A 9,725-nucleotide genomic window follows, 5' to 3' on the forward strand; every position below is an offset into this window, starting at 1 on the left:
AACTACTGACCCCACGTGCCTAGAGCCCATGCTCCACAGCAAGAGAAGCCACCGCAATGAGAAGCCCGCATGCCGCAACTAGAGAAAGCCCGCATGCAGCAATAAAAACCCAACGCAGCCAAAAATAAAATAAATTAATTTATTTTAAAAAAAAAAAAGAAATTCGCTGTTCAGTGATAGATGATTTCAGTTCTAAAGAGTAATGCTTCCCAACTTGAGGTTCCTGACTCCCTGTGTGTCCTTAAAGTGGTAAGGGGTCTTCCGTGAATTAGTTTGAAAGTCTAATGGAAATCTGTTTACCCTCTAAGGATAACTGAGTTTGTTTCCTATGCAAAGGAAAGGGAGTTTGTTACATACAATCTTTCAAATTATCAATCCAGGGAAAAAACTGATGAAGAGACCCTCATTTGTTGGGTTAAAAAAAAAAATGATCAAACATTCTTACATCAAAACTGTACATACTTTACGTCTATATAGTCTAAAGTATATCTGCACTTTCAAATATCTGTTTGTTTATCACACTATTAGTAGCAACTAATGGATTTTCAAATAGTTTGGACTTGACAGATAAAAGTTACTTTTCAAAGAATATTTGCACAAAAAAAAATAAGCTGTAAAGACACAGTTGAAAAAGGAAGTGCAGAACAATGTTACTCCTTATGTGACTGACCAAAATCTCTCCAAATAGATATAGTCTGGTATTAAAGATCACCACATTGAATCTTTTACTTTGTGCTTTTTTGGTTCCCAACAATAATAATAAAAAAGGACTAAGACAAATGAGAGTAATTTTTCACATGCCTAGACATCACATCAATATACTCATAAAGAACAAGTTATCTTTGAAATCTTATACATTTCTAAATTTCCCCATTTGAAAACAATTATCTTTTATAATATAATAAAAATCAGTACGGCATGAATAACACGCACCGTCATTTATCTGTCAAAACTTGGCACTTAGGCTCCAGCAAATCCAGAAAACTTGTCGACTTTATCACCTACCTTTAGCAAAGCTTGAAAACAATGCATAATAATGTTCGGATATCATGACACAGAGTAAGTATCCAGACTGCAGCTGTGATCCTGGGCCTGTAACACACAACAAACAAGTCAAGGTGTTACAGGATAAGCATCAAGGATCCGTGGAAAGTATTTAGAAGTTGAACCTAGAAACGTTTAGGTAGTATGGCTCAACGATAATTTATTCCTCAGGTTTCGCATTATTTGCACAAGTAACACGGAACACCTCACATTCTGCACAGGCAAAAAATAACTCTAAAGTTATGGACCAATGAGAATTAAAAAAAAAAAAAATTAAGAGGCTTTAAGGGCACCAAGAAAACTCCAGACACAACAAAACCCATAAGGATTCTTTGGGTTTTCAAATTTTCTCAAAAATCTTTTTTTTTTTATTTTAGGACCATTACAATGTCTATTTAAAGGCTTATAGCCAACAATCATCCCAATAATAAAATATTATTTAATTTTTAATTTCTCGTAGGAAAATTCTAGCAAGGTGCAAATAGAAACTACTACGAACAGGGCTGTTGGCGAGCAAGTCGAGATGACATCGTTTCTGGGAGGATTTCTCTACTTCTCAATCTCACAATGCTCTTTCCTGTCTGCACGTTCTCCTTAAAAAAGAAACTTTAGAGATGAGTCTGGAGCGGCAGGGACCCCAGCTCCACCGACCTGCTGCCAGAGAAATCAGCCCTGAACAGACGTTCCCTCGGGTTGAGCCGGCGCGGCGCGGGCCACAGGTTCCCGAGACTCGGTCGGGACGAGGCGCGCGGTCCCCACGGGCCCCCCTCCCGTTCCCGGTCCGGTTTTCCGGGGTGGACGCGGGGTTCTCGAAGCCCCGCGTTCGCCCCACCCGCCCCCAGTGGCCGGGGAAACGACACCGCCAGGCCCGGGGCTCCCCGCCGCTGAGGCCCAGACCCCTACCTGCGCCGGAAGCCGGCGTCTCCATCCACCCCTCGGGCGTGCAGGGCGGGACGGCCGGGGGCGGGGCGCTCGAGGGGGCGGCCCCTCGCCAGGCTCTGGAAGAGCGTGTTTCCTCCCGCCCGCGGGTGCCGCTTTTCCGCGGGACCGCCGGGAGTAGAGGCCGCGCTGTCGGCCTCGCGCTCCTCGCAGTGCCTGGGACTGGCGGCCGAGGCTGCGAGGGGCTTCATGGCGCTCGGCCGCGCCTCCCTGGCCTGGACCCCAAACTCCGTGGGGCTCGTGCCACGAGGATGTCATCTCGAGGCCAGCGGGCTCAGACCCTGAAATTGAGAGGGAGAATGACTAATGAGGTCTCCCCCGCAGATACCAGGTCACTTTAGCGGCCTGCGAAGGAACTTCTGCCTTAGGGAGGAGGCCTGTTAAATCACCAACCCTCTGGCTGGTCCTCTCTGTCTGAGCTTGAGCTCACCGGACGGGTCTGTGCTGGCCAGGTTCCCTGAACGGCCTAAGGGACGTTTGGGGCATGCTTATGCCTTCCTCCCCTTCAAAAGGTGAGAACGACAAAAATGGCGTTTGATTCTGTTAATAATCTAAATGGGTCTGTCATTCGCGATGCCCCAAAATTCGAAGAATTCTAGAAGACCGAACAGGCGTCATCTAGTCTTAATGCATCTGTCTTGAGGAAAAAACACGATCATTTGAGTAGATGCCAAAAGGGCATTCAGCATATTTATGATATTTTCCTCATAAAATACCTTTGAAATCTAGAACTTGAACAGTGGGTTTTTCTCAGAATATCGTGTATTTCATCTAATATGTGATGATATCTCAGAGTATTGAGAATATCGTATCAATACTAACATTATATAAACATTCAAATTTTCTAGTTCTTTCTTTAAAAACTAGATCATACCAAATATATGATTTAACATAAGAATTAATAAAGAGTAAGCAAATGGCCACATACAAAATTGTAAGAGGCCAACCATGACCAATTAAAATACAGTGGGAAAAATGGATCCCGTTCACAATAGCAACAAAGAATACAAAATAACTAGGAATGATAAAAAATGAGAAAGGTGGGAGATCTGAAATCGAGAAATCATCTGTAAAGTATTTTATAATTGGAGAGTCATAGGATATCCTTCAGTGAGAAGACAAGATTTTAAATACATAATTACTGCCTCCCAAATTAAGAGGCAAAACATTCTAAACTTCATCTGAGAAACTACAAGCTAGAATAGCTAAGACCAGTGGTCCTCAGACTATGGTCTGGGGGTATCTAGGGTCCTAGAAACTCTTTCAAGGGGTTCACAGGATCAAAATTGCTTTCATAACAATATTAAGACTTTCTTCACTTTTTTCACTCCCATTCTTTCACAAATATACAGTGAAGTTTCCCAGTGGTTGCATAGTATGTGATATCACAACAGATTGAATGCAGAAGCAGAAATGTCTTCTGTTATGCCAAACATTAAAGGAATTAACATGAATTTAAAACTGCCATTTCTCCTACTAAATTTCCTTTGTTTTGGAAAATATAATTATTTTTCATAAAAAAATGTTATTGATATTTATGTTAACACGTAATGAGTTTCCTAGTTTTTAAAATTAATATAGAAACAAATATTTTTTATTTTCTTAGTTTTAATTTTCTGATATGGTATATATTGATGAATATAACACAAACAAAAGCTCTTTGGAATTCTCAATGATTTTTAAGAGTGTAAAGAGGGTTTGAAAAACCCCAAAAGTTTGAGAACCTTCTGATAACAATGAAAAAAACCCATATTATTAAACTATAATAATTAAGGGCACTAACTCAAGAAGAGAACAGTGTGTCTAATGCAGTCAGCAGCCTAAGACCATCAAGGACAAAACCTGTAGCCCCACGACTGATTCATTGTAACAGTGGAGACCGGGCACCAACAGTGGAGACCGGGCACCAGAGAAACCATGAGATGAAGTTTTGATCGGCTCAAAGCAGAGAAGGGTTGGGAGTAGAGGGGCCAGCCTGAGGTCTGGACTGCAAAATGAGCTCAGGGTCCTGTTTCCGTGGATAAATGTAGAATGTCGCATTCAGAAACACCTTACCTGAAGCTCTGCACCTGCATTGTAATCAAGTCTGCTTCTCTGTGTCAGAGTGAGTTAGAACTTCCATGCAAGATTGGGATGTTTCATTCTTACTGTTACAATCTCAAAAATCGAATTTTCTGATAGTCTCTGGCTTCAGAGAACAAGATTTTCCAAAGAGTAAGAAAACAGTAGGCACTCAGAGGAGATGGTTTTTGTGACCCTTTACAGCTGCACGTGCCCTTGGGAAGGAATATGGTTTCCTGTTCATCTTATATGAATGAATGAATTAATTAAGATGAATGAATGAATATGGTTTCCTATTCATCCTGAATAGCCAGGCAGATTCTGTACTCTCACTCTGAGCTTTTTTTTTCGGTCTCAAAAAAAAAAACCCCACAACTGATTAACTAGTCCAAAAGCACTTGCTAACAGATATGAGAACTTTACATATGATACAAAGCCATAAAAAGCAATATAGGAGAAAAACTTTGTTCAGTAAATGATTTTAGGACAGTTGGTTAGCTTTTAGGCAAATACGTAATTAGATCTTGTGTCATATCATGCACAAGGTAAATACTATAAGGATTAAAAGGTTACATGTAGGAGACTTCCCTGGTGGCACAGTGGTTAAGAATCTGCCTGCCAATGCAGGGGGCATGGGTTCGATCCCTGGTCCGGGAAGATCCCACATGCCGCGGAGCAACTACGCCCGTGAGCCACAACTACTGAAGCCTGCGCACCTAGAGCCCGTGTTTCGCAACAAGAGAAGCCGCCGCAATGAGAAGCCCGCGCACCGCAACGAAGAGTATCCCACGCTCGCTGCAACTAGAGAAAGCCCACGTGCAGCAACAAAGACCCAACACAGACAAAAATAAATATTTTTTTAAGTTAAAGTTAGAAAATCAAAAGCCTAGTTAAAGTTAAATGTAATATCTATCAAATATTTGGATGGGAAAACATTTTATGTTTAAAAACAATTGTATGAGAAAAGTATTGGTAACTTTAACTGAGAAATCTGGTATGTCCCTTAAAACCATCAACCAAAACAAAAAAAAAAACAACAAACCTGCAAAGGGAAACTATACTCTGGAAAAAATAGGTGCCACAGATCAAACAGCGTTCATATCTTTAATCTATAAAAGAAAAGTGCATTGAAACCAGGACTTTAATGGTTAAAGAAGACCATATATAGGTAAGTGCTACAATAGAGGGATAGGTAGGAGGCTATGGAAGCACAAAGGAGAAAGCTGGTAATTCTATGTGGGTCTGGGTTGAGGGGTTGAATAAGGGCAAGGGGAAGGGAGGGTAGTCAGGGAAGTCTTCTCAGAGGAGTTATTGGGTTTGAGGCGTACGGCTGCATAGGAGCTCATCACTAGGTAGACAGAGGAAAGGAGGTCTTAGCAGACAGACAGAGGAGTATGTGCAGCAATAAAAAGTCCTGGGGGAAACAAAATGCCTATGGCTGGAGAGGCATGGCAGATAAAGCTGCAACGTGGAGGAGTTTGTGTATCGGAGCAGGACCCCATGGGGCTTTTCGGGGGTGGGGGGGAACAGGAGGCAGGCCTTCGCCCGCATCCTCTGCTGGAGCGCCTCGCTGAAGTACCTAGATGGTAGTGTGAGATGCACATTTCCTGAGTGGTTTTGCAGATGTGAACCACGCCCCCCCGGCCCCACCCCCCACCCTACCCCCCCTACCCCCCCACCCCCCACCCCCCACCTCCAACAAGTGGAAGATGTTAATTACTTGACCAGAGCACACAGCCCCCAGGCCTCCTGGAGCCTAAGGACTGATGATGTTAACCCCTGAGACACCGCCCCGCTACCGCACCGTCAGCCAATCAGAGTGGTGCACAAGCTGATCTCGCACACACACCGGACCCTTCACCTGGCTTTTAAGAGTGCTTTGCCGAAACCGTTCACTGAGTTCGGGGCTTTTAGGGCATGAGCCACCTGTCTCCTTGCATGGCCCTGTAGTGAACCTTTCTCTGCCCCAAACTCCGATGTTTCAATTTGTTTGGCCTCAGTGTGTGTCGGGCACACGAAGTTGCGTTAACATTTGGTCCAAAAGCCCCGTATGCTACACCAAAGAGCACAGATGTATTTGATCATGGGAATTAATTAAAGACATTTCCATCGTGAATACCACAATCTGATAGGTGAGACAGAGAAGAAGAGGTGACTTTGAGGGCTACTAAGGATTTTTGATGGCCAGATTTTGTAACTGAATGTGGCAGAAAGACAAAAGAGTTGGAATGACTGAGGTTTTTGCCTTGGGTCTGATGACACAAAAGGGAATCTTCTTTTTGTTAGCAGTCCACACCTTCCCCTTTGCTCCCTGAGAGATCTATTTTTGACGAAAGAATGCCTTGATAAGCGTAGGACACACATACTACCCACCACTGCTACCCCCCCCCCCCATGAGTGTGCTTGAGTGATAAGAAATGGTTGCATAACTGTTTTCTAGGAAAGTTGATTTCGGTCAGTTGAGGGCTTTGTTTTGCGGAGTAGAATGAAATGTTTGGGGAAAGACTGGGGAAAGAACTAAGAAGCTCAGGAGCCATTTGACTACATTTTGCCAAAGGGTGAAAGAATAGAACCCTCTTCTCTATGAAGCCTTCAGTAAAACCACAGGAGGGATGGTGTGGGCTGGAGATAAGATGAAGTACTAAGTCTAGCCTCAAGGTGACTCACATAGACCCAGTGCTATCCCTCAACTAGTTAGAGAGCTGTGGTCCCAGAAACCGAAGTACAGAAGGAGATGTGGGTTTGGGATTCTAAATTCCACATGGTGTGTCTGACATGTAAGTAATTATTAGGCATAAGATACAGCTTTTTTAGAATGTTCAAAGTCTCTCCCTTTTAGAATAGGTTCATATCTCTTTTACCTCCAGAAAGGGCAGGGTTTACTTTTCCTTTGTCTCCTATGTTACTTTGTTCTGCTCGTAAGCTCTTTTTACTGGACTGGTTTTCTGCCATCTCATGATATGTTCTCTACTGTTATTTTTCCCTGTATTTCCCCCCTCTTATGCAGGAGATGCTCAGACTCTGCCAGAGATTTAGGGACTTTTATTTCCAACCAATTAGAAACAAGACATAAAGAGCTATGGCTCAGGGTAGAAGGTCATCTTTATTACTCTCAAAAGGAAATTAAAGAATGAGCCCCACCTCTTCTCTCTCATTCCAGTTTTAACCCACCTGTCCAGTGCCGGGCGAAGGGGCTCAGAGGAAGCAGGAACTGAATGGACGTGACAGAGGCAGACCCCTCCTTGTAAGCGAACCCAGCACAACTGGTGCAGAGATTCAGGAGAGCAGGTAAGGGAAGGAAGAGGGCTCCTGCCAGCATTCAGAGCCTCAGAAACACCTCCTTGAAACATCTGTGCAAGAACTGCAGCCCAGTGAAATTAGTTCTCAAACGTAGCCTTACCTCGATCACACTGGTACTGACTTCATTTAGATTTTCACCACCCTAGGGTATTCCGGCGTTTTCCTGACTCTTGCCTCTGCTTTGCCACCCCAACTTTACAATAAGTTAAACTATGGGCTGTATTACTCAAGCCCTTCGGAGGAAGCCTCCTTACATTGATAGCACACCCATGTGGTGACCCTCTCAGGAAAGAACACATAGCACAAGGTCCATAGATCTCTCCAACAGCTCTCTTCTTTAAATGGCATGGAAGGATTACGTAAGTATCATTTAATGACCGTGAAATAGAGGTTTTAGGCAAACATGGTTCAGGGTGAGCTTTTCCTGATTAGTGATATAATAACCCTTCCCCGTGATTATAACAGTTAATGAACGGGCCAGGAGTTCAGAATGCACACATCTATGGAAGAAGTTTGTTCCCATTGATGTAAGCAACCCCAATAAAAATCCCAATGTACATTCTTTTTTGAGAGTTCCTGAAGCTGAAATGTAGACACAGCCTTGTCTTCTGCATTACAAACTAATTTCTGATTTCAGAACATTGCAAAATTCTTTGTCATGTAATTAATTCAAGGCAGAGAAGCCTCAAGTGGTGAGGTGAAGCAGGTTGTCTTGGTGGTGTTAAATTATACATTTGGCTAAAGCTGAGGTAAAGTAACCCCACAGAGCTTGTTAAAATATTCACACTACGAATTAGTGTAATGGGGGCAGTAGATTCTGTGCAAGATAGCTTTGGAAAGCAGGAAAACCAGCAGAGTAAATGTCAAACAAACAAACAACAAAAACAAAGAACAAAATCTACCTTTGGAAATATGTTTAAAAATGTTTCCAGGTCCTCCCACGTATTTTTCCCTTCAAGTCCACCAAATATGTGGTTTTTCACTCCCTTTCATAGATATCTGTCTTTCTGATCTTTTTAAATTGTGACCCTCAGGGTATAATTAATTCTCATTTCAATGAGTTTATCTATAAAAGGAAACAAACATAGGAAGCACTCCCTGTGCCATATGCCTACCAGGCCCTTTCCATTCATCATTTAATTGAATCCTCCTCACAAGAACCCAACTGTAAAGAAATGAGCATTTCCATTTTGCAAAAGAGGAAACTAAGGCAAAGGGAGGTTAAGTAACTAACCCAAGGTTGTACTGTTTATAAGTCGTGGACCCAGGTAGTGAGAAGCAATGTATATGTAGCTGAGCAGGTATAGAGCATGAGATGTGTAGCTGACTTGCCTTGTTTTAAAAGTTGCCTAGGGCTTCCCTGGTGGCGCAGTGGTTGAGAGTCCACCTGCCGATGCAGGGTCCGGTTCGTGCCCTGGTCCGGGAAGATCCCACATGCCGCGGAGCGGCTGGGCCCGTGAGCCGTGGCCGCTGAGCCTGCGCGTCTGAAGCCTGTGCTCCGCAACGGGAGAGGCCACAGCAGTGAGAGGCCCGCGTACCGCAAAAAAAAAAAAAAAAAAAAAAAAGTTGCCTAAAATAATAAATTCTCATGGCATTTCTTTGTTTTTAGACACTTTGTTTATAATCAGTTGCTTAGATAAGAAATGGGGGACTTTGACATGCCAGATTCGTTGATTGTCCTTTTTTTAAAAAATCGTAGTGAAATACACATAACATAAAAATTCCCATCTTAACTATTTTTAAGTGAACAGTTCAGTGGCATTAAGTACATTCACATTGTTGTGCTACCATCACCACCATCTATCCACAGAACTCTTGTCATCTTGTAAAACTGAAACTCTGTGCCCATTAGACAGTAACTACCATTCGCATTTCCCCAGCCCCTGGCAATCACTGTTCTACTGTCTGTCTCTATGAATTGGCTACTCTAGTTACTTCAGATAAGTGGAATCATATGGCCCTTGTCCTTTCCTGGCTGGCTTATTTTACTTAGCATTATGTCCTCAAGGTTCATCCATGTTGTAGCATGTCATAATTTCCTTCCATTTTAAGACTGAATAATATTCCATTGTACGCGTATACCACATTTTGTTTATTCATCCATTGATGGACACTTCCACCTTTTGGCTGCTGTGAATAATGCTGCTCTGAACATGGATGTACATCTGCTTTTAATTCTTTTGGGTATATATCCAAGAGAGGAATTGCTAGAGCAAATGGTAATTCTATTATTAATTTTTTGAGACACAACAATACTGTTTTCCACAGAGACTGTACCATTTTACATTCCCACCAACGGTACACAAGGGTTCCAGTTTCTTCACATCCTCTCCAAAATTTGTTAAGTGCTGGGTTTTCTGAGTAGCCATCCCCACGGACGG

This window comes from Globicephala melas, chromosome 2 (assembly GCF_963455315.2).
Source record: "Globicephala melas chromosome 2, mGloMel1.2, whole genome shotgun sequence".
Taxonomy (NCBI): Eukaryota; Metazoa; Chordata; class Mammalia; order Artiodactyla; family Delphinidae; genus Globicephala; species Globicephala melas.